Genomic DNA, 23,560 nt, shown 5'->3' on the forward strand with positions numbered 1-23,560 from the left:
CAGGAAAGATCACGAAGACACATACAAACATCTAGATGAGGTCAATGATATAGCTGATTACTTTAATGTTCCCAATGTGGCTCGCGACACCGTTCTGCTCTGATGCTACCGGTCACATTCAAGGGATCCTCGAAAGATTGGCTGAAATCACTCCCGCACGGATCCATCACTACTTGGGCTAAGATGAAGACATAATTTATAGACCAATTTTTCCCTCCTTCAAAGATAGCCAAGTTAAAGAAAGCCATTGCCAATTTTGAACAACAAGCTGGAGAGTCACTATACGAGGCTTGGGAAAGATATAAAGGTTTACTAAGGAACTGCCCACATCATGATCTAAATAATCAACAAGAACTCTCCATTTTCTGTGATGGAGTGAACGTGACAACAAGGCAACTCCTTGATTCGCAAGGGCCTCTCACGAAGAAAGCACCCCCGGTGATAAAAGAGCTAATTGAAGAATTCTCTAAACATTCTAGAGAATATCATAACCCAAGGAATGAATTAAGTCGGGGAGTGGTGAACTCAGTTAATGATAGCATGGCAACAATGATGGCTAAACTAGAGAGTTTGGATCGAAGAATGACTAATATGGACCAACCCATCCACGCTATCTTGGTAGGCTATGAGAATTGTAAAGGGCCCCACCTTACTAGAGACTGTTATTTGGATGAGAACGGGAACCAGAAAGCACAAGTTTGCTATTCAAGTGGTGATAGGTACGATGAAAATTGGCGAAAACTCAAGAAGGAATGGCTCCTGTATGATGAGTACAAAAAGGCAAAGGAAGAAAAGTATAAGTAAAAAAAAGGGGTTTTTATCAAAAAGAGGAACCGGTGCTAGAGAAGAAATACGATTTGCAAGATATGTTCACAAGATTTGTAGCCGCGTCCGAGAGAAGGCACAATGATACTGACACTGAATTGAAGGAGCAACGAATTATGCTTAGAGATCATATAGCTGTGATGAAAGATCAACAAAATATGCTTTGAAATCAACAAGCCTCCATTCACAATATTGAAAAATAGTTTGGCCAACTTGCACAACAAATTAACCAAACAACACTCGGTGAACTTCCTAGCAATACCAAGGAAAATCCAAGAATGGCACATGTAAATGCAATAACAACAGATTCCAAGCCAATTTTCACTCCTCTGACATCTATCCAGAAGAATCTCAACAAGGTGCAAACAGCGGAAGTAATTAGATGGGATTCAAGTAAACCCGACTCTACTCGCCGAGTCGCCAACATGGACTTGACGAGTCGAAGACGTGATGATGAAGACTGCTCTCTTTTGAAACCTTACCGGCCCTCTTTGCCGTTTCCAAGCCGAGCCATACTTGATGAGAAGATTCAAGAATATAGGAGGTTTATGAAGCACATAAAAGCACTCTAAGTTAATATTATGTTTGTTGAAATGATATTACAAGAACCGAAATATGCTATTTTACTTAAAAAACTCTTTACCACTAGAAGATGTATGGGAGAAGTTGCTGAAATAGTGCTGATTGAACTGCCAGAAAAGAGGGGCGATCCGGGAAGCATCACTGTACCTTGTCAATTTGGGAACATAATGACCACATGACCATTGACCAATTCGGGGGCAAGTATTAATATTATGCCATATTCCTTCTTCCAAAAGTTAAACCTCCCGATCCCAGAGCCTATTCAAATGAAGATTCATTTAGCCGGCAAAACAATAATACATTCAATGGGAGTGTGTGAAGATCTCCTTATCAAAGTTGATAAGTTAGTGTTTCCGGTTGACTTCATAATATTAGACATGGAAGAGGATTTTAAAGTACCAATCATTCTTGGGCGACCATTCTTGAATACCGCTTGTGCCTTGGTAGATATGCGTGAATCTATGCTAACAATAAGGGTGGGAGATGATTCGGTAATTTTTGAAGCTGAAGAAAAGGAGAAGCACAAAGAGTCAAAAGAAGATAAGTTTTCATCAATAATTTTGGATGATGAATTGTTGGAGAGAGAGCTTGCTTACTTGTAAGAGATCAATCCAAACCAATTCTCATTATCTTTGGAAGATAATTCTAATGCCAAAGGAGATCTGGAGGAGATAGAAAGGCTGATCAAGGAAGTTGACTACAAGGAAAGCCTCAAAAGTGTTGAAGACTCTCTGACTCGCTGAGCCGTACCCGCTGACTCGACAAGTACATACGAAAAATCCCAATCTGATGGAAATTTTAGTCTGCAACCCATTAGTCTCCTTTGTGAACCAGATGTGCACGTTTTTCCTGATTACTTGGAGAATCTTCTTGAGGAAAACAAAGTTGTTAAAGATTTTATCAACTTTGGGAATGCATATTTGCCCCTTCCTGAAACAATTGTGGAAAGTGATGAGGCTGTGCAAAAGGAGGATAAAGGAAGTTTATAAGATAAAGGGGATCCTAAAACTCGGAATGATGATAACCATCAGTCTTCAATTGAATCACCAATGCTAGATCAAGAAGAAGTGTCAATCAAAAGCAAAAGAACCAAGCCTTGTGCCATTGTCTCTACTACGTTTGAAGTTTTCACTTTCAAAACACCGTATTTTTAATGACCAAAAAGACAAGCGAGGAAGATAAGGAAGGAAGGGAAACGATGGGGCGTGAAAAGGAAGGAGTGGAAAAAAATAAGCATGGTAAAGGGAAAAAGCGTAAAGCTGAAGAAATTGTTGCAAGCAAGAGAATGGAAGAATTGAAGAGGGCATACAAGAGATAAATCCATTTTTACAAGACAAAATGTAAAGTACAAAAACTAAAGAAGGAGATCCCAATGGAGGAAGCAGTAGCAACGTAAAATGGGAGGGTGTCTGGATAAAGACTCCTAAAAAAGAAGCTCTTAGCGGGAGGCAACCCGTCAATAGAGTTTGCTTTTCTTTTCGGTTTTAGTTTTCGTTTTATTTTGTGTGGTTTGTTTTAGGATTTTTCTACTTATATCTTCATATTCATATAAGAATGACTACTTGAGGGTAATTAAGGCTCATGTGTGGGGTGTGGTGTTTTTATTTCAAAGAAAGAAAAGTTTTGAGAAAAAAATTTCAATAGATTCATAAACTCGGCGAATCTATATACTGACTCGACGAGTCCATATGCAAATAAGAACTGAAAACCGCAACCTAACTCGGCGAGTCTGTTCGTGGACTCGATGAGTCGGTTTAATTTACTGAAAAAAAAAATAATTTTCACATTTCTGTAAAATTAGTTTTTTTACCTTAATTGAGAGAACACTTATTCACACCAGCCAACACCCACTCGACGTGCCAAGAGTCTCTCAAGCATCCAACTTCATTTTTTATCATTTCTTCTACTTTCTCCTAACAAGGTAACATTTTTTTGTTTATAATCTTCTTAAAGCTTTATTTTTGCAGAATAATGGTCCCATTTTGTTGCAAACCCTTTTTCTTTGACTTGCTTAAGATTCTAGGGTTTCAAAATTTTGTCTTAATAGGGTGTTATAGAAGCAATTTATTGTGAATTTATACTTAGTATGCATCCCGAGACAAACCCATGGGACCAATTTTGGGTTTTGTTGGATGAATTGATGAACCTCAGGCATGCGAATCGAGCAGTTCTTGCGACTCGCCGAGTCTGTTCGTGGACTCGACGAGTCGGTCCTTGAGGCAGTCCCAATTTTTGAGTTTTAATGTTTCTGTGTTTTCTGGTTTGTATGTTTTTCTTATGTTGCTGAAAATGTTTCCAAGAGGCGGACAAAGCTCTAGGGGTAACCAAGGGGGCCATCCTTGGTTAAACTTTCCAAGAATTGATTCGGATTCCACGATGAAAAGATGGAAGAAGAGGTTGGTTGAAGTTAAAAAGAAAGAAATTTGTGTGCCAAATGCAATCGATTGGGAATGGCTAGGGAGAGTCCGTTATGAAGAGGAGTTGGCCCCGAACCTTATCAAAGTGTTTATGCATGATGGATTATCCATCACATGTGATGGATGCAGTCGCCTATTTCGAGTCCAAGAGCCGGTGTTTAAAGAATTGTGTTGGGAATTATTCTCAACCATCAACTTCCGTGGAGGGGATGACTATTACAACCCGGGAGTTGTCACTTTTTGCTTTGGTGGTGAATTCTGCCAATGTAGTATCGTGGAACTGGCTTGCAGACTGGGTATATATGACCAACAACTGGTCACCACCGAGGGTTTTGGCACCTTTCTGGAGCACTGTCACAAGGAGTTCCCGGAGGGTGTCGTGGGTTCCACTTGGTGGAACACCATTTCTAACAAGGTATATATCCCCAAGTCCGCTAAAGAGGGGAGCATTAGATCACCCACCCATAGATTGATTCACCGCCTCAATGCGGATACAATCAACATGCGGAAAGATGACGACAAGGTTCCTAACCTTGATGTTTTCTACTTGTCTTGTATTATTACTCCAAACACTTTCTGCAATCTTCCGTACTGCATGGCGTCTTATTTAGCTGACGGGGCGGTCAAGGATAGCAAAAATTCAAAGATCAATGGTGGGATGTTTGTGACCCGCCTAGAAAAATCATATGTGTTGATGGATAGAGGAGCATGGAAGTTGATGACAGTGGTCCCGACCCCTCCTTTTAATCCCATTATTTTTAGAAGAGCGAGAATTATTGAAGATTATGGAAGGGGCCACTATGCTATTTCTCATGATGATGCGGTGATAGGACCCGAGGAGCCGGGAAAGAGAGTGAGGCCGAGGCATGACCGAGCACATGAAGACCCACCGGTTATTCCGGTTGAAGATGAGATAAACGCAGAATGGCTTAATGTTGAAGGAAGGAGATACCAAGATGATTTGGGAAGAAGTTTTAATTTCACCAACCAATAATTTCTCTGAATATTTAATCACTTCAACATCCAACATGTGGATGGGGGCCAATTTCCTTATGTGCCTACTTGGGAAGAGCGGATCAATGCACGAAGGAGTGAAGCCGGTGGGAGTGGAGCAAGAGAAGATGATGAAGAGGAAGAAGATGAAGATTGAAGTTCTATCCTTTTTATTTTTTTTGGTTGTGTTGAAACAATTATTATTTGGTTCTGTTTGTTTGGTTTGGACAAGTAGTTTAGGACTTGCTTTTGGTGTGTTATTTGCTTTTTATCACATGTTTGTTGTAATCTTTTCAGAATTTGGATAAAGGGTTTGCACACAAAAGGGTCTAGAGAGACGTTCCATAGAAGCATCGAGTCTAGGCAAGAGATATTAGAGTCCGAGTTTAGAGTCCGGTCATGAAAAGAGTTGGAAATTCTCTACATACTGAAGTAAAAAAAATGGGAGTCTCAATTGATCAGTTTCTAAACAATTCAGAATCAAACTTGGAGCAGAATACCAATTTTTTCCACCCAGCGATGGACTCACCGAGTGCACTTATTGACTCGACAAGTCCCGGTGTAATTCCACGGTTGCTGCCTTTTCACACTGTACCTCGGCGAGTCACATCACTCACTTAACGAGTTGCTACTTATTTTGATGAATATTTCACACGGCAATTGGCTGCACTTTTGAAGATCGATTCCTGAAGTTTTCCGAGAGTTTCTCCTGCATATTTAGAGTTATGAACCACAGGAAGGCATGGATGAGCTGTTCCCATGTCTAAAGTCATTTGAAGATGGGGCTCAAAAGAAGGAATACTGACCTTGCCACTACCATCCCATGGGAGTTTGATCCAATTCCCTCTTTTCTTTTATGTTTTTCTTTATTATGCATAATGTGCAATGGGGGCATTGCATAAATTAAGTGTGGGTTAGGGGGTTGGTTACATTAGTTAATTTAGAATCCTAATTTTAGGATGGGTTGGTTACATTAGTTAACTTAGAATCCTAATTTTAGGCTTAATTTTCAAATTTTGCATAAAAATTTCTAGGATTAATTCAGAAAATTATGGTAAAAGCAATTAGGAATCATGTTAGTATTGTGTTTGATTATTCTTTGAAGACACAAATGTTTAGTTGAGCCAATATACGTTCTAATGCATTTGTGGCCCCCTTTGTTCTAGTGAAAGCGTGCGACAAAGACACAACATTGCTTAGTTTGAGGGATGCAATATGTTTAGCATCGTGTACTTGAAATGTATCCAGGAAAACTAATACTTTAACCAATAAAGGTTGAAGTGGAGCACCCCTGCTTAAGCATGTAGGTTTTGAGTGAAAAAAGTGAGGTACGTGTATAAAAAAAGAGAGATTACAAATAAAAGTTGTTAGAATTTTTGGAGCATTCAAAGCAAAGTATGAAGATCAAAGATCAAAATCCCAAAAGTTCAAAAGTTGAAGATACCGAAAAAACAAAAGGTGGTGAATTCAAGGAAATTAAAGTCGAATTATCAAGAGTGAAGAATTCCAAAGAGCTTTATAATGGTATCAAGAATTGTAATTTTCTAGATTATGTATGCTCGGGTTGCTTGACGAAAAATACCTTGAGGTTAAGAAGTTTTCTACGAATGGATTCGGAGGGATGCATAAAATGTCACACCCCCGAACCAGGTGGCGGAAACGTTCGGGGGCTGTCGTGACTCAATTGAATACCATAACATTGAATACATATGAAACGTAACAACATTCGTCACCATGCATTAATATAGTACAACCAGTAGAGTTTACATGAAATACATTGTTTAAACGTTACATTCCCAAAAATAAATTGTTTGATTCGTACATAAATAAACTGCAAGCCATCACTGAATATGATTTCCTTTGATTCACTGGTTCCTGAGAATACAAGTATTTTGAAAAACGTCAACATGTGAAATGTTGGTGAGTTCATAAGCTGTATTTGAAGAAAAACAATGTTCGTATCGTTTGAAAACCACCAAAAAATCTGATATTTTCTGAAAAGAAAAGCTTTTGAAAACGTTTGTGAAGATCCATAGGTATGCTTGTTTGTTTCTATACTTGTAAAAATTGTTCATTAAAGTTGTATACATTTCGAATCCGTATGTATTGAAAAACCCTAGGAAAACCCGATGTTTTCCTAATTCTTTGAATTCCATGAAGTTATATCGAAACCATTGCATAGCGTGTAGTGTCAGTCCCAGGCGACGTTGGATTATTTTTGAGCATGATTAATTGCTACAAACACGCATTACACAAACGACCAGTTTATAGCTATACTAACGATCCCATAGGCGTCGTCCGTACTAATCACGTTATCCAACCGCCCTGACTATGTGTAGTCCCACATCCGAAGAGAAAGAGGGCACGAAGACCTCGATGACTCCATTAACCGGTTGGGGATAAAAAATGTACGAGGGGTCCCAGACCCGCCTCGCATGAAATGTAGACTTTACTAGCAATACCAAAGGACCCTTGGGGACCAGTAGTATACAAGCCATTGAAAGTCCTTTTACGTCGTGTTAGATTGGTAAAACCCAACACTTCGTAAGATAGAGGTCTTTGGGCCTTAAGATCAGGTCATTGGGCTAGCTAGGCCCAACAAACAAGATTTTACACTTTTGGGGCTCAAAGATGGTGCGTAGACGTCTGTGCACACTCGCATGCATATTGAATTCCCAAACGTTACTTGTATGAATCGTGGTGTCGTAGTGTCGTAGTGTCATATTTTCGTAGTGTCGTAGTGTCGTAGTGTCGTAGTGTCATAGTGTCGTAGTGTCGTAGTGTCATATTGTCGTAGTGCCGTAGTGTCGTAGTGTCGTAGTGTCGTAGTGTCGTAGTGTCGTAGTGTCGTAGTGTCATAGTGTCGTAGTGTCGTAGTGTCATATTGTCGTAGTGTCGTAGTGTCATAGTGTCGTAGTGTCGTAGTGTCGTCGTGTTAGTAGTTTCGGATTTTTATTGGTTCGAGACCGAACCAATTCGTTTAACAACGACTTTTGGTATTGTAATGTATTGTATTTCGTCGATAGTCGCGGTGCCATCATTTGATCAAATTGCGTGTATTGAATTAGCCTTGAAAGTTTTCTGTTTTCAGCCCCTCATTGTTTGTAAAATTTACTTTTTCAACCCTTTATTTAAATACTTTCCGGTTTGGTCCTTAAATCTATTTTCTTGACATTTTAACACCAAAAATTATTGAAATTAATATTTTTCAGCATATTTTTCATTGAAAAGAGTTTAAGTCCTTGAAATTTCAGTTTTCTCGGTTATAACCCTTCTTTTTCGCAATTTTGACAATTTTGGCCCAAATTGTAAAATTTTTGCAACTTTGGTCCTTTTTAAATTTAAAAAGCATTTTAAACCTTTGAAAAGGAGTTGGAACACTTATAGTCCACTGTTTTACAGAAAAACATAGTTTTGGCCCTTCAAAACAGAAAATCTCGCATAATGGGCCTCATTGGGCCGAAAATGTCATTTTTAGCCCATTAAGCTTGAAATTTATGTTTTTAATCCTCTAAATGAGTATATTTTCAGAAATTGTTTTATTGAAACTGTTTTGACACACCCCATCCATCAGAATTCGTGATATGTCAATTTGGGCCCTTAATTTTGTATTTTTCACATTTTAGGCCCAAAAATTGTGTTTTTAGCCCAAAGAAGTTGTTACTAAACCACTTAGCTATTTTTCTAGAAACACTTTGTATGTAGAAATATATTTGATGCTAAAATCATTTAACATAAGGTATATCTCGGTTTTGAGGGGTTTTATGGCTAGATCTAACATTATAACACACAAAAGCACACATATAAGCATGGAAATCATACAAGGCATACAAAACACATATAGATCTACACTTTCACTTGTATTCCCCCCCCCCCCCCCACAAAAATCATAAAAACAGAAAATAGGCGGTATGAAGCTCACCTTGTTTGAAGCTTTTGGGTTTTGAAGAAAATGAAGTGATTTTTCGGCCTTAGCACCTTTCCTTGGTAGATCTCGAGTTTGGTGACTTCTAAGGTGCATGATCACAAGTTGGAATAGATTTAGAAGAGGTTTTTGATGGAGTGAAATAGCTAGATCATGGATATAAGTAAATACTTACCTAAGATGATGATTAGCTTGAAAGATCCTCTTGAAAGCTTCTAAATTTCGAGATTTTTGAGTGGGGAGGGAGGAGTTTTCTTGAGAGAGTTGAGAGATTTTTGTGAATGTGTGTGTGTTTGAGTATGGCCGAGAGTAAGAGAGAGAGGAAGGAGAAATGATATTTGAGGTGATGTTTGCATGGAAGAATGATATATAATGCATGGATATCCAATGAATAAAAATGAGGTGGCAATGGCAAAGTCAACTCTCCTCTTGGGCTTGATTTGGGTCGAAAACATGGAAGAAAAAAGGAAATTTGGGCCTTTTGCTCCTAAGCCCAATATTTGAGTTAGCCTTGGGTATGTTTTAAGTCTAAAAGAATGTGGTAGGATTTTTATATTTTTATTGGACTAGTTTAGGTTATTCATGTATCAAAGCTTTTACTTCATTCCATTCTAGGCCCAACATGGCCCAAAATGTTGAAATAAATTAGTGTGGGTCCAATTAGAGCCCAATTAGGGTTCTAAGCCCATGATAGTCTAATTGGAAGCTTATTGGTCCATTTGGATCCAATAAGGAAGTCCTAGTCCAAAATGGACTTAAACACGGACTTCTAGAGTCTCCAATTGTTTGATGACTATTTGTAGTACTTGTATGATGTATTTGATTGAAGTTTTTGATGTCATAATAGTAGGTGTCAATCATGTTCTTGATTTTTTGATTCACATTAACTTGAGTGTATAGATTACATGACACAAAATTTCCTGTTGTGACATCATCCCCCCGTTAGAGGGAATTTCGTCCCGAAATTCTGTTTGAAAGCTAGATTTGAGAATGCTAGAATAGGTGAGGGTACTTTTGCTTTATTTGATCTTCGCGTTCCCAAGTGAATTCTGGCCCACGCTTTGCATTCCACCGTACCTTCACGATCGGGATGCGACTCTGCTTAGTACGCTTCACCTCCCTGTCCATGATTTCGATTGGTTCTTCAACGAATAGGAGATTCTCATTGATTTCGATTTCGTCAAGAGGAATGACAAGGGTTTCATCTGATAGGCACTTCTTCAGATTAGAGACATGAAACACGGGGTGTACACCGTTTAGCTCCGCGGGTAGTTGTAGTCTGTATGCTATCGGACCTATTCGAGCGACGATTTCGAAAGGTCCAATGTATCGTAGGTTCAGCTTTCCGCATTTTCCGAAACTTATAACCCCTTTCCAGGGTGAGGCTTTCAACAGTACTCGATCACCGACCTGGAATTCTAAGGGCTTTCGCCGTTTATCGACGTAGCTTTTTTGTCGGTCACGCGATGCTTGTAATCAAGCTCTGATCTGGACGATCTTTTCTGTGGTTTCATGAATGATCTCCGGTCCCGTTAGTGCCCTGTCCGACGTATGCGTTCTTGCTAGCTGGGTGTCACCTACTTCAGCCCAACATAACGGTGATCTACATTTACGCCCGTACAGTGCTTCGAAAGGAGCCACCTTGATGGTCGAATGGTAACTATTGTTATATGAGAACTCGATCAACGGTAGGTGGGTATCCCAAGACTTTCCAAAGTCTATCACACATGCACGAAGCATGTCTTCAAGCGTTTGAATGGTTCGTTCACTTTGACCGTCCGTTTGTGGGTGATATGCGGTGCTCATATCGAGATGAGTTCCCATTGCCTTGTGGAGTGATTGCCAAAAGCGCGATGTGAACCTACTGTCCCTATCCGAGATAATAGATTTTGGCACTCCATGGAGTCTTACAATTTCTCATAGGTACAAACGCGTCAGTCTCTCCATCTTGTAGGATTCTTTGATTGGCAGGAAATGGGCAGATTTCGTCAGTCGGTCGATTATTACCCATATGGTGTCCAGTCCGTCCGACGTCTTGGGCAGCTTGGTCACGAAATCCATAGAAATCCCCTCCCATTTCCACTCAGGGATTGCCGGTTGCTGTAACAATCCGGATGGTTTCTGGTACTCCACCTTTACTTTGGCGCACGTAAGGCACTTACCAACATAGGTCGCGATTTCCGCCTTCATGTTAGGCCACCAATAGTGTTGTTTAATGTCCAAATACATCTTGTCTGAACCGGGATGAATGGAGTATCGTGTCTTGTGGGCTTCCTTCATAACGGTCTCCCTAAATCCTCCGATTTTTGGGACCCAAATACGGTTCATGAAGTAGTATACCCCATTCTCCCTTGCTTCAAGGTTCTTTTCCATCCCGCGCAATGCCTCGCTAATTCTATTTTCCGTTTTCATAGCCTCCGACTGGACTGATGCAATTTGAGTGGCCAGATGAGATTGAATGGTTATCGAGTGTGTTTTCGTACGGCGATTAGAGTACTCCTTCCGACTTAATGCATCAGCTACCATGTTGGCCTTGCCTGGATGGTACTTGATCTCGCATTCGTAGTCGTTTAGCAATTCCACCCATCTTCGTTGTCTCATGTTCAGCTCCTTCTGATTCAAGATGTGCTGGAGGCTCTTGTGGTCCGTGAAGATGGTGCACTTTGTACCGTACAGGTAGTGCCTCCAAATTTTCAGATCGAAGACCACGGCTCCCAGTTCTAGGTCATGGGTCGTGTAATTTACTTCGTGCGTCTTTAGTTGGCGGGACGCATATGCTATCACTCTTCCACGTTGCATGAGAACGCAACCTAAGCCCTGATTCGACGCGTCACAGTAGACTACAAAATCTTCCGTTCCTTCAGGTAGAGATAGTACAGGAGCGCTACAGAGAGCTTGCTTCAAGGTTCGAAACGCAATCTCTTGTCGGTCTGTCCACTTGAATGGCACGCCCTTTTGCGTAAGTAAGGTAAGCGGCTTGGCGATCTTAGAGAAGTTTTGGATGAATCTCCTATAGTAGCCTGCTAGGCCTAAGAACTGACGAATTTCTGTGGGCGTAGTCGGAGTTGCCCATCCTTCCACAGCTTTGACCTTAGAGAGGTCCACATGAATTCCGTCTTGGCTAACTATGTGGCCTAGGAAATTCACACTCCGGAGCCAGAACTCGCACTTGGAGAGTTTGGCGTAAAGCTTTTCCGATCGCAGAGTGTCTAGAACTTGTCGGAGATGTTGGCCATGCTCCTCTTTGCTTCGAGAATAGACGAGGATGTCATCGATGAACACAATGACGAAGTTGTCAAAGAACAGTCGACAGATTCGATTCATTAGGTCCATAAATGCGGCAGGTGCATTTGTTAGACCGAAGGGCATTACGACGAATTCATAATGTCCGTAGCGGGTTCGGAAAGTGGTTTTAGAAATATCCTCTTCTCGGACTTTGAGTTGGTGGTATCCGGACCGTAGATCTATTTTAGAAAAATAACTAGCTCCTTGGAGCTGGTCGAATAGATCATCGATTCGTGGGAGTGGGTAGCGGTTTTTAACAGTGAGTTTATTTAACTCTCTGTAATCGATGCCCATTCTGAAAGATCCGTCCTTCTTTTTGAAAAAGAGCACCGGAGATCCCCATGGCGAGTAGCTAGGTCGGATAAATCCCTTGTCCAGAAGCTCACTGAGTTGGCTGGACAATTCCTGCATTTCAGCAGGAGCCAACCGATATGGTGATTTAGCGAGAGGAGTTGCTCCTGGAACGAGGTCGATTCAGAACTCAACCTGTCTCTCTGGGGGTACTCCTGGAAGATCTTCAGGAAACACGTCCGGAAATTCACACGCTACCGGAATATCTTGGATGTTAGTTTCTTCTTTGGTCTTGTCCACTATGTGAGCCAAGAACGCCAAATTGTTCTTTCGCAGATGTTTTTGTGCTTTGATGCACGAGATGAGACGAAGATTCGTACTGGGTTTGTCTCTGTAAATTACTAGGGTTTCGTGATTTGGGAGACGAAGGCGAACGGCCTTCTCGTGGCACATAATCTCAGTATGGTGGGGGCTTAACCAATCCATGCCGATAATCACATCGAAGCTCCTAATTGATACTGGCATTAGGTCTATTCGAAAGACGTGTTGGTTAAGGGTTAGGGTACATCCGATGTAGATTTCCCCAGTGGATTCGGTTTTCCCATTGGCCATTTCCACCGTATAGGTTTCATTTAGCTTCTGGGGTTGTTTTTTAAATAAATGTTTAAACTTCTCGCTTACGAAACTTCGCTCCGCTCCGGTGTCAAATAAGATGCATGCATAAGTGTGGTTTAGGAGGAACGTACCGGTCACAACTGCGGGGTCCTGAACTACATCACTCTGTCCCATAGTCAGCATTCTTCCTGCTCCTCTGTTTCCTGAGTTGTTGTTAGGGCAATCTCGGCGGAAATGCCCCGTCCTTCCACACCCGAAGCAGGTGTGGCTAGGCCCTGCATTGTTGCCGCCGGCATTGGTGTTGTTGTTATTGCGGTAGTTGTTGTTGTTGTTGTTCTGGTTGTTTCCCTGACTCTGGTTCTGAGGAGGGTAAGCCCTGCAGAACCTTGCAGTGTGTCCCCTTCGGTTGCAACTGGTGCAATGGAATTCCCTGCATTCGCCAAGATGGTGGAAACCGCACTTATTGCATTTGGGAAGATTACCGGAATAGGGTCTTGAAGCATTTGAAGCAGCTGAGGCTGGAGCATGTGGTGTGGCTGGAACCGGTGCGGTGACAGCGTTAACTGCCACTGTCTGCTGCTTTTTAGAGGTCTCGGGGCCCTGACGCCCCTTCCTCTTGTTGTTCCTCCCTTTCTTGCCATCACCCTCCTTTTTCTTCTCAGTCTCCACTGGCTTCTCGCCCTTCTTGTTGTTATGATCATATAACCTCTTCGTCAATCTCTTCACACTGTCAAACGTTTCAGGGTTCGCAGCTATCACATTCCCTTGAATGGGGGATGTCAGTCCCTAGATGAATCGTTCAATCTTCTTTCCTTCTGATGTGATCATACCCGGGCATAGCAGAGATGATGGGATTAAAATAACTTTTAATCTATGAAGATCGATTAGATCTTGAACAAGTGTATGAATATAAAAACAGTAAGGACGCAATAAAAAGAACAAAACAAGATTGAATCAAACGAGTCGAATGATTAAAACAAAATCCTCAGAAGAGCTCGATTAAGAACATCAACTGTAGAGGATTGATAGGTTACAAAACGATTAAGAAACCTGTTGTACTCTAGATGAATCGCTATTCGTAAATCTCTATAATTGTAAACCTCTATCTCGTTGTTAACCTAATATGCATGCAAGCATTGACTTATATACAATACACAAAAGGCTCACGGTTGGACAGGCCCAAACCGGAGTGTACATGGCTAAACTAACGAGCCCAAAAGACGCAACATCAAAACAATCTTCAGCCTAACAATCTCCCCCTTTGCGTCAATTTGGAGCGAGACCTTCACTTTTTACTTGGGCCGGCAGCTGAAGCTGGTACCTTCTTCTTCACGGTGCTAAACAGACACTTGGTTATGGAGAGGATGGTCTGTCTAAACCGGATGTACCAATTGATCATATCATTGAAGTACTTGATGTCATCAGCCGAATTCTCTTTACACCGCTTGATAATTGATAAGACGTGTTCCAAGCAAGCTGTGGTGTAAAGGTGTTTGTCAGCTAAAGCGAAGAGACATTTCTGTCCTTCGGCTCTAGTGAACATCACTGAGTTACGCCTCGGATCAATCTTGCCCATTCGCATTTGGTTTAGATCACTGGCCGATCCCACAGGTGCAATCTTTGGTTTCTTCTTAAAAACTGTGGCGACCTCCTGATCCATTAGGGCAACCTCCATGATGTAGCAGGCCAACATCCTTTTGACATGGTCTATGATGGGACCATATTCGGCTTCATCTGTTAGAAGGATATTGTATAGGACAATCCAGTCATGAGGATTCAGATTTGGCAGATCCGCCAGGGAGATAATATGAGCAGTTCTTGCTGATCCACGAATGAGCTTGAACTTAACGTTTGTGAATCTCCCCATGGCATAAGGCTTCAGCACCCGAACGTTAACAATCTTCTGGGCGCTCCAGGTGAGGTATTGAGGGCGAGCAGCCTCCAGGTAGAAGTCAATGAGCTCCCTGTCAAGCTCATCGTTCGGATGCGGGACTTCGAAAATGTTAGAGAAGGCGTGGAAGATGAATGCCTTTCGAGTCAGCGACATATCAAACTGCGAATCAATAGTGTTGTTGCAGTCGAATGATATAACCGGCTCGAGCCATAATATGCTTGGAGTTTCTATGGCCTCTTTTATCATACGATCCCTGGTCCAGGCAGGGAAGAGAATCTTTCGGCTCTCAAGGAGATCGTGGGCCTCTTTTTGCTTGCGTTCGGCTTCTTCAGCCTCACGCGCCACACGACTGTCATCGTCTTCAGCATTGCGACTGTTCTTTCTTTTTAACATGTCGGCAATGGTCTCCTTGTCTTCATCTTCATCTTCGTCTTCCTCAGCTATGTTTTTACCCTTGTTCTTCACACCCGAACCCGAAGCATGACCAGTTGGAGGTGGTTCGGTTGTGTGAGTAGCTTTGGAGGAAGGAGGTGGTTTCGATCCTGTTTGCTCATCTCCCCCTATTTTCGGAATGGACACGAAACTCGGTAGGCCTTCGATTTTGCTGAGAAGGTCCATGGCTGGAGAGAGCTTTTCAGCGAGGGTTCGCCTCACCGAATGGTTTAAGATGGGGTCGTGTGCTTCCAGGATATTGGATAAAGCGGCGTGGACATCCGAAACACACGTTTTGATCACCTCCCTTTCAGATCGAAGAGCTTCCAGTTATTCCTGTGAGTTGGAGAGTTGCGTGCTCTTGACCTTAAGGGCGGTTTTCTTACTCGCCAGAACGTCCATCAGAGAATTTTCAGCTGCAAGATCCTCTTGTAGCTTAGCTAGGCGGGCATCGATGGAGGCACGAAGTGCCGAGTTGTCGTCGCTTAGATTTTGGCGTAGGGCAGCGAACGAAGTCAACTCCGTTGAGATGAACTTGGCCAATTGCTGAACAATTGGTTCCAGAGTTGTCTTGGTGGCGTCGACGCTTTCCTGCAGGGACTTCAGCAGGACAGAGGCGTCGGAGAATAGTTTATCGACTTTTTCGGTCGCTGCCTCACAGGCTCTGGTGGAGGCATCAATCGCAGCAGTTGCTGAGGCCACCGAATCATGTTGAGCCCTAGAGAAGGCGTCAACAATCTTCTGAAGGGCAGCTTCAGACAGAGATGACTGCTGGTTGGAAGAGGAGGCGAGAAGTTGATCAACCTTCTCGTTCAGCTCTCGGAGATGCTTCTTTGTCACTGGAGCATCATCCTCCTCGTCACTCTGAACTTGAAACGGACTATAGTAGACCGAATCAAAGTTCATGTGATCACCACCAAGGTATTGGTCGTCGCCATCGGAGGCGTCTTCTGGAGATGGAGGGGGTGGTGAAGCTGGGGGTGTTGTGGGTTTTGTGGGTTCAGGTTGAGTGGGTGTTGAATTAGTTTCGGGTGGTGGTTGTGTATGGGTAGGTTCGGTTGTATGGGTTTGAGTTTGTGGTTCGGTTACAGGTGGGGTTTCGGTAACTGGGGGTGTTTCGGTTGATGTGGTGAATATGGGTGGAGGAATAGGGAAAGAGGTTGGGGGAATAGTGGGGTTTATGGTGGGAATGGAAATAGGAATAGTTTGTGGAGGTGAAGGAACTGGGGATTGATGAAGTTGGGGACCGAGGTGGTGTGTTGCCTCGTTGAGGAGATTCGTCTCCTTGAGATCCTTCAGAGTCCGAACTTCCACCCTCAGATTCGCTTGAAAAGGAGGGAATAACTAGGTTTCGCTTCTGTTGGGTCTTCCTCCTTTTCGGCTTTGGGGACTGTGCAGCCTTCGGTTGTTTCCTCTTTTTGGGAGAAGGTCCCTTTGGAGCTTTGGATACTTGCTTCCCTTTCTCTGCCTTTTTGCCCCTGCCCACCGGTTTGTCGGCATCATGAATCGACCTTAGCATGTCCGGTGTCAGTTCCCTCGGACCAGTTGGCCTAAACTCCTTGATCGTCCTGATCAGTCTGCTGTCGGAGGGCACATCTGCATACATTGTCTCCAGGATGGAGCCAATGAAGGAAAATTTCGATGCATCTGATACGATGATCTTCTTGGTATGGAACGTACCAATAGAAGACATCGATGCACCATCAGCAGTTGGAACATTAAACTTGTCCATGGCCCATTTTGTAATCAAGATCCAGAACCGGGCCAACGACACCTCCGAGTGTCGGGATGAAGAAGAAAGGCTCTGGATGAGCTGTTGCCATAGGACCAACCCATAGTCTAGGTTAATCCCATTGTATACCCCATACATTATCGAGAGGAAAAGACGACTTGCACCGTCAGAACCTGAGCTTCTCTCCGACAAGCCCTTAAAAAGGACTGTAAATAGACCATTCCACTGGGGCGGTAGGCAAGACTTCTTAAACTTGGCAACAGAGGTGAGAACCTCATTGTATCCCATGTTGTAAAACATGCTGAACAGCATCCTAACCGGAATCGTCTCCGGGTTAACTCGCGATGGGTCAGCAGCAAACCCTAGCATAGTGCAGAAACGGGGGCGAGAAATGGAAGTCTTGTGTTCTGCAACTTCAAAGAATACCCGGTCGACTGCCTTGTCGTAGTAAGCAGTCGCATAGACCTGTGATAAGGCCACCATTGGCACCGTTTCAATTCTTGACAGTGCAGGAGCAAGCTGGGAGTACTTCAAGCATTCTATGACCGGCGACATGTAGGAGTCGTACGCCAGTGGGTTGAGATCAATGACCAGACATTGCTGAGGACGGATGGGGAGAATCTGAGAAGTAGCATGAACGGAAGAAGATTCAGCCATTGTTGCAGGTTGGAGAAGAGGATGAACAGTAGATTGTTTATGAGTTTTTGCTCTGGAGAAATTTCGGAGGCAGTAAAGAGGTAAAAGGTTTTGTGGACTGCCTTTTATAGTGAGGGATTGGAGAGAGAAAGATCGTTTCATATCTTCTATGTGATGATCACGTAGGAGAGAGATTGTCAGAATCCTAGGATCACGCTACCCAACAAGCGCCGTTTCAGAAGAAAATCGCTTCAAATCCGCACGCGCCATTAATTGCCAGAGAGATGACGCTTGGATTTCGCACACGCGTCCATAAGTGTCAGTAAAAGCGTGGCCGTTTCAAATTCCCACGCGCCTTCCTTTTTACCGTCGTTTGAATTTCTATCCCTTTAACTCCCACTGAGTCAGCAACCTTTCGTCTTATCCTTTTTAAACGGCATCTTTTTGAATTAAACGCCCACGTGGATTATTTCTGACCACAGCACCATAATTACAGCCTGTAAATAATTAGTAACGGAATTTTGGAAAATCAAGGGTTTTCATGCAAAGAGTGTAAAAGAAAAAGAAATAAAGCAACTCTTTTAAGGATAATCTGTGATGTCAATAATGACACGAAACTGATGATCCCGGGGCACGAATCTCTTCCTTCAAGGTCAAGAGAGACCTCAAGGTGTTAGTGTGGAATCCCGTTGAATTACGATCAAACATTTATTAATAAATGTTGAAAGGTTTCTTTTAATAAGGCTAAATAAGGGTGGTTTCGCTTTGATTCATCAATTCAATTCTTGAAATAAGAAAGAAAGTGAACAAAGTACTTGTGAGACCGGTGTAGCCTGTTAAACAAGTAGGTAGGAATTTATTTTGTATTGGCTTGGAGTAATATAAGATCTCAGAAAAAATTAAAAATTGGATCCCTTGGGAAGAAATGTTATGGTGTGTAACAATTTCATAGGAATCACGCAAAAGAAAATTTGAGATTTTATAAGGGTACATTCGTTAATTCTTTGGTGAAAGCTTGAGCAAATTAATTGTTCACCGTCAATTCTTTGGTGTTGAATTTTGGGTTTCACTCAGCTCGTAGTGGCACGAAACTAAGATCATAAACACAGATGTTGTGTAACCATAAACCTCAGTGGTAGTTTCTGAGAGTCTCAAGGGTTACGTTGATGAAACGAATGTAATGGAGAAGTGTAATGAGGATGGTGTAAGAAAACATAGTACCTCTGCTGCAAAAATAAGGACCAAGCAGGAAACTCTTAACTCATGTGAGAAGAGAGTGAGGTAGCTCACGATTAGAATAAATGTGTTAGCCTTATTGGGAAGACAAGGTTTGTGTGTACCAGGTCATGAAGGCTATTATTCAAAATCTTATGAGGCTTGGGACGCATACTGCAGCATGCTTCTAGGGACACTTAAGTAGTTCATTGATGATATCCCCATAATCAGACAAACACACAAGAAGAAGAAAAAAAATATTTTTGGAGTTTTTTTGATATTTATAAAAAAAATAAAAGAAGTTAAAAAAAAAAATAAGTAGAAAAAAAATAAGACAAAAGAAAAAAAAACTTTTGAAAAAAAATGAAAAACCGAACCCGAACGTTCGGTTGGGTAAAAGGTGAAAAACCAAACCCGAGCGTTCGGTTGGTCTCGGTTCCAGAGAGTTTTGAAAAACCGAACCCGAGCGTTCGGTTGGTTTCGGTTCAGGAAAATTTTGAAAAACCAAACCCGAGCATTCGGTTGGTTTTGGTTCAGGAAAATTTTGAAAAACCGAACCCGAACCTTTTGTAGGTTTCGGTTTTGGAAAATTTTAAGAAACCAAGGAGTTTAGTCATGCAATTTGGAAAAACTTTTTACACAGAGAAAAACAAATTTTGTACAAAAAATATACAACATAGAAAAACTACCTTTGAAGTAATGAGCGAGTCAGATGATCGAACCGAACCTGAACGTTCGGTTGGTTTCACTTCTTATATTTGAGGTTGAGAGGTAGTGTGAGGTACTGACTCTGATTCCATCATACCTAGCCCTTGCAGTATTTTATTGAATGATGCTTCAGGAAGAGCTTTGGTAAAGACGTCAGCCAGTTGATCAGTGGTTCTTACGAAGTGAACTTCGACATTTCCATCTTCCACATGATCTTTGATGAAGTGATACCTCAGTGCTATGTGTTTGGTTTTGGAGTGTTGCACTGGGTTATGACAGATCCTAATTACACTTTCAGAGTCACAATATAGTGGGATCTTCTTCATATTGAGTCCATAGTCTCGAAGTTGACTCTGGATCCAAATCACTTGGGATGTGCAGGATGCAGCGGCAATGTATTCCGCTTCAGCAGTAGACAACGACACACACGTTTGTTTCTTGGATTGCCAGCTGACCAACTTCCCGTCAAGGAATTGATAGCCACCAGTTGTGCTTTTTCTGTCGAGTCCACATCCTCCAAGGTCAGCATCAGAATAGGCTTGAATGAAGAAGCGTGAGTTGGATGGATACCATAGACCTAAGGAGGTGGTTCTCTTGAGATAGCGTAGGATGTTCTTCACTGCCAGCATGTGAGGTTCTCGTGGGTTAGCCTGAAATCGAGCACAATAACACACAGAAAACATGATATCAGGCCTGCTAGCAGTTAGATACATCAGTGAGCCTATCATTTGACGATAGAGCGTGATATCGACGGCTGGTTTGTCTAGTGAAGGGGTAAGCTTGGTGCCGAATGCCATTGGGACTTTTACTTTTGAGTCGCCCATCATTCCAAACTTCGCTAGGAGAGTCTTCGTGTAAGCTTCCTGATTGATAAAGATGCCTTCAGGTCCCTGTCTTATATTTAAACCAAGGAAAAAGTTAATAGGACCCATTGAGCTCATTTCAAACTTAGTCTCCATCAACTTTCTGAATTCAGCTGTTAAGCTGGGATTCGTGGAGCCAAAGATGATGTCATCGACATAAATTTGAACTATCATAAGGTGGTTACCTTCCTTTTTGCGAAAGAAGGTTGGGTCAACCGAACCTTGTTTGAATTTAGACATCTTTAAAAATTTTGTAAGCGTTTCATACCAGGCTCTCGGAGCTTGTTTGAGGCCGTACACAGCTTTATCCAGAATATAGCAATGATTTGGATACTTTTCGTTCACGAACCCAGGAGGTTGCTCCACATACACAGTTTCTTCGAGTTCTCCATTGAGAAATGCACACTTGACGTCCATTTGAAAAACCTCAAAGTTTTTGTGAGCAGCATAGGCCAGAAATATTCTAACAGATTCTAGCCTAGCTACTGGAGCGAACATCTCTTCGTAATCTATCCCTTCCTCCTGACAGTATCCCTTTACAACCAGACGAGCCTTGTTCCTTATTACATTACCTTCCTTATCCATTTTGTTCCTGAAGACCCACTTGAGACCAACAACTGAAGCATCTGGTGGAGTTGGAATGAGACGCCAGACTTTATTCCTTTCAAATTCGTTCAGTTCGTCTTGCATTGCTTGAACCCAATCAGAGTGATCGAGGGCAGTGTTAACTGTCTTCGGTTCAACTTTTGATACGAATGAGTTAAACATACAAAACTCAACCTTTGAAAATAAGGATGTCTGTTTTGCCTTCAGTTGTGATTGGGTTAATACCTTTTCAGATACATCACCAACTACTTGAGAGATAGGATGATCTCTGGTCCATTTGATAAGAGGAGGGTAATTCGGATCAAAGGTTGGGTCTAGTTCAGCATTAATCATCTCTTCTGGCTCAGATTGGCTATCATAATCAAGCGTCATATCATCATGCTCCCCCTCAATTGATGAGCTTTGAGAAACATGAGGTTCAGGGGTTTCTTAAGATGCTGAGCTTTCAGGCGTTGAAGCACCTTCAGTTGGAGAGACATCTTCGGTTGGAGAAGAACTTTCGGTTGAAGTTGTAGAACTTGGGTCCCCCTGGACTTGTGAGCTTGGCTCCCCCTCGACATGAGAACTTGGCTCCCCCTCGACTGAAGCATGGTTGGATGGAGAGTCATCAGTGGGCGATTCTCCTTCATGCATTCTTCTTGCAGCATCTTCGACAATTCGTTTCATATGATCAACTTTTTTGTCAGCTGCACCTGCTTCTGAGAGAGAAGCTTTTTCCGGTTCGTCAAAGAGTTCCAGAAATTTCTCATATAAGTTGGCGATAGAGACTGTGACTTGGCCAGTTTGAGGAAAGATTTCCCCAGCAGTGTCTTCGTTGCCTTGCAGCTTCTTGACATAGCTATCGTCAAAGGTCACATAGTATGCCTCTTCAATCCTTCTTGAACCCTTGTTTAGGACCCTGTACGCCTTGGAAGAGAGCGAGTAACCCAGAAAAATTCCCTCGTCGGCTTTGACATCAAACTTGTTACGGTGTTCTTTAGAGTTAAAGATGAAACACCTTGAGCCGAACACATGGAAAAATTTCACATTGGGCTTTCTGTTGTTCAGTATCTCATATGGTGTGAGCGTGAATCGCTTGTTGAGATAAGACCTGTTCTGTGTAAAACAAGCAACAGAGATAGCGTCAGCCCAAAAATAAAGAGGTAAGGAAGCGAAGCTTAGCATAGTTCGGGCAGCTTCACACAAAGATCGGTTTCGTCTTTCGACTATTCCATTCTGTTGTGGTGTGTAGGGAGCTGAGAAATTGTGACTAATTCCCTTTTCTGCAAGAAACTCTTCAAACTCCCTGTTCTTGAATTCAAGACCGTTGTCGCTCCTGATGTTGCGAACAATCTTCTTGAGCTGTACTTCAATTTGCTTGATAAACACTTTCAGCTTTTGAGTCGCTTCAGATTTGAGCTTTAGAAAGAACACCCATGTAAATCGTGAAAAGTCATCAACAATAACAAGAATATACTTGCTACCACCGATGCTTTCGATAGATGAAGGACCACACAAATCGATATGAAATAATTCGAGTGGTTCAACAACTTTTGTGTTGATTACAGATGGGTGACTTTGACGACTCTGCTTCCCCATTTCGCATGCAGCACACAAATGCTCTCTGTCGAACTTGAGCAATGGAAGACCCCTAACATGACCTCCAGTGACAAGACGGTTGATATCTTTGAAGTTGAGATGAGAGAGTCTTCGGTGCCACAACCAGCTTTCGTCGGATTGAGCTTTAGATAACAGGCATATGGCTGGGTTTCCTTTGATGGGTTTCATGTTCAGAGGAAACATTTCACCCTTTCGCTCTGACTTTAGAATCACTTTCTTTGTCTTTTTCTCTATGATTTCAGAACCGTCATCATCGAATGAGACTTTGAGACCTGTACCTCCAACAAGCTGAGATACACTGATGAGGTTGTGTTGGAGTCCTTCCACATAAGCAACCTTCCTTATTGTAAAGTCACCATTCGTTATCATCCCGTATCCCTTTATGGTGCCGAAAGAATTATTTCCAAATTTGACGTTGCCACCATTTGCAAGAGATCTGTATTCCCTGAGCTCCTCTTTCCTCCCAGTCATGTGACGTGAGCAGCCACTGTCGATATACCATTCTTCGTCGAACTGCTCGTCACTTATAACCTGCAAAAATTAAGCAGATTTAGGAACCCAAAGTTTCTCGGGTCCACGTGAGCTTTTCATGGGAACAGGAACAGTAAGAAAGATGTCAACTAGATATGTTCGTTTTATGAGAGTTGTTTCATCTTTCCTTTTAATAGTAAACACTTTTATCTTATTAGGATGGGATGTGTTCGGTTTGGACTCAGGTTTAGATTCATTGATCTTCTGTTTTCCCTTTTGTTCAGCGGATGGATGAGTTTTTTGAGAACGGACAGAATTAGCTTTAGAGCTAGATCGAGATGAATTGGTGGAAGTGGAAGAATTAGAAGAAGTAGAAGAGTTAGAATGAGAGGTTTTGGATGGAGAGGACTTCCTGGCTGGTGACTCTAGGTGACCCTTTTGCTTTTGATCATTAGAGGAACTGACCTTAGA

General features: G+C 42.2%; 1 non-coding gene across 1 annotated transcript; it reads right to left on the reverse strand.

The window, feature by feature from the left end:
* Nucleotides 1-231: 231 nt before the first annotated feature.
* On the reverse strand, nucleotides 232-338 carry LOC145091187 (small nucleolar RNA R71). Its single transcript, XR_013702074.1, has one exon. It is a non-coding gene; the product is annotated as a small nucleolar RNA R71 (small nucleolar RNA).
* Nucleotides 339-23,560: the final 23,222 nt, after the last annotated feature.

The sequence above is a fragment of the Lactuca serriola genome, chromosome 2, assembly GCF_051521515.1.
Source record: "Lactuca serriola cultivar US96UC23 chromosome 2, Lser_US96UC23_V15, whole genome shotgun sequence".
Lineage (NCBI taxonomy): Eukaryota > Viridiplantae > Streptophyta > Magnoliopsida > Asterales > Asteraceae > Lactuca > Lactuca serriola.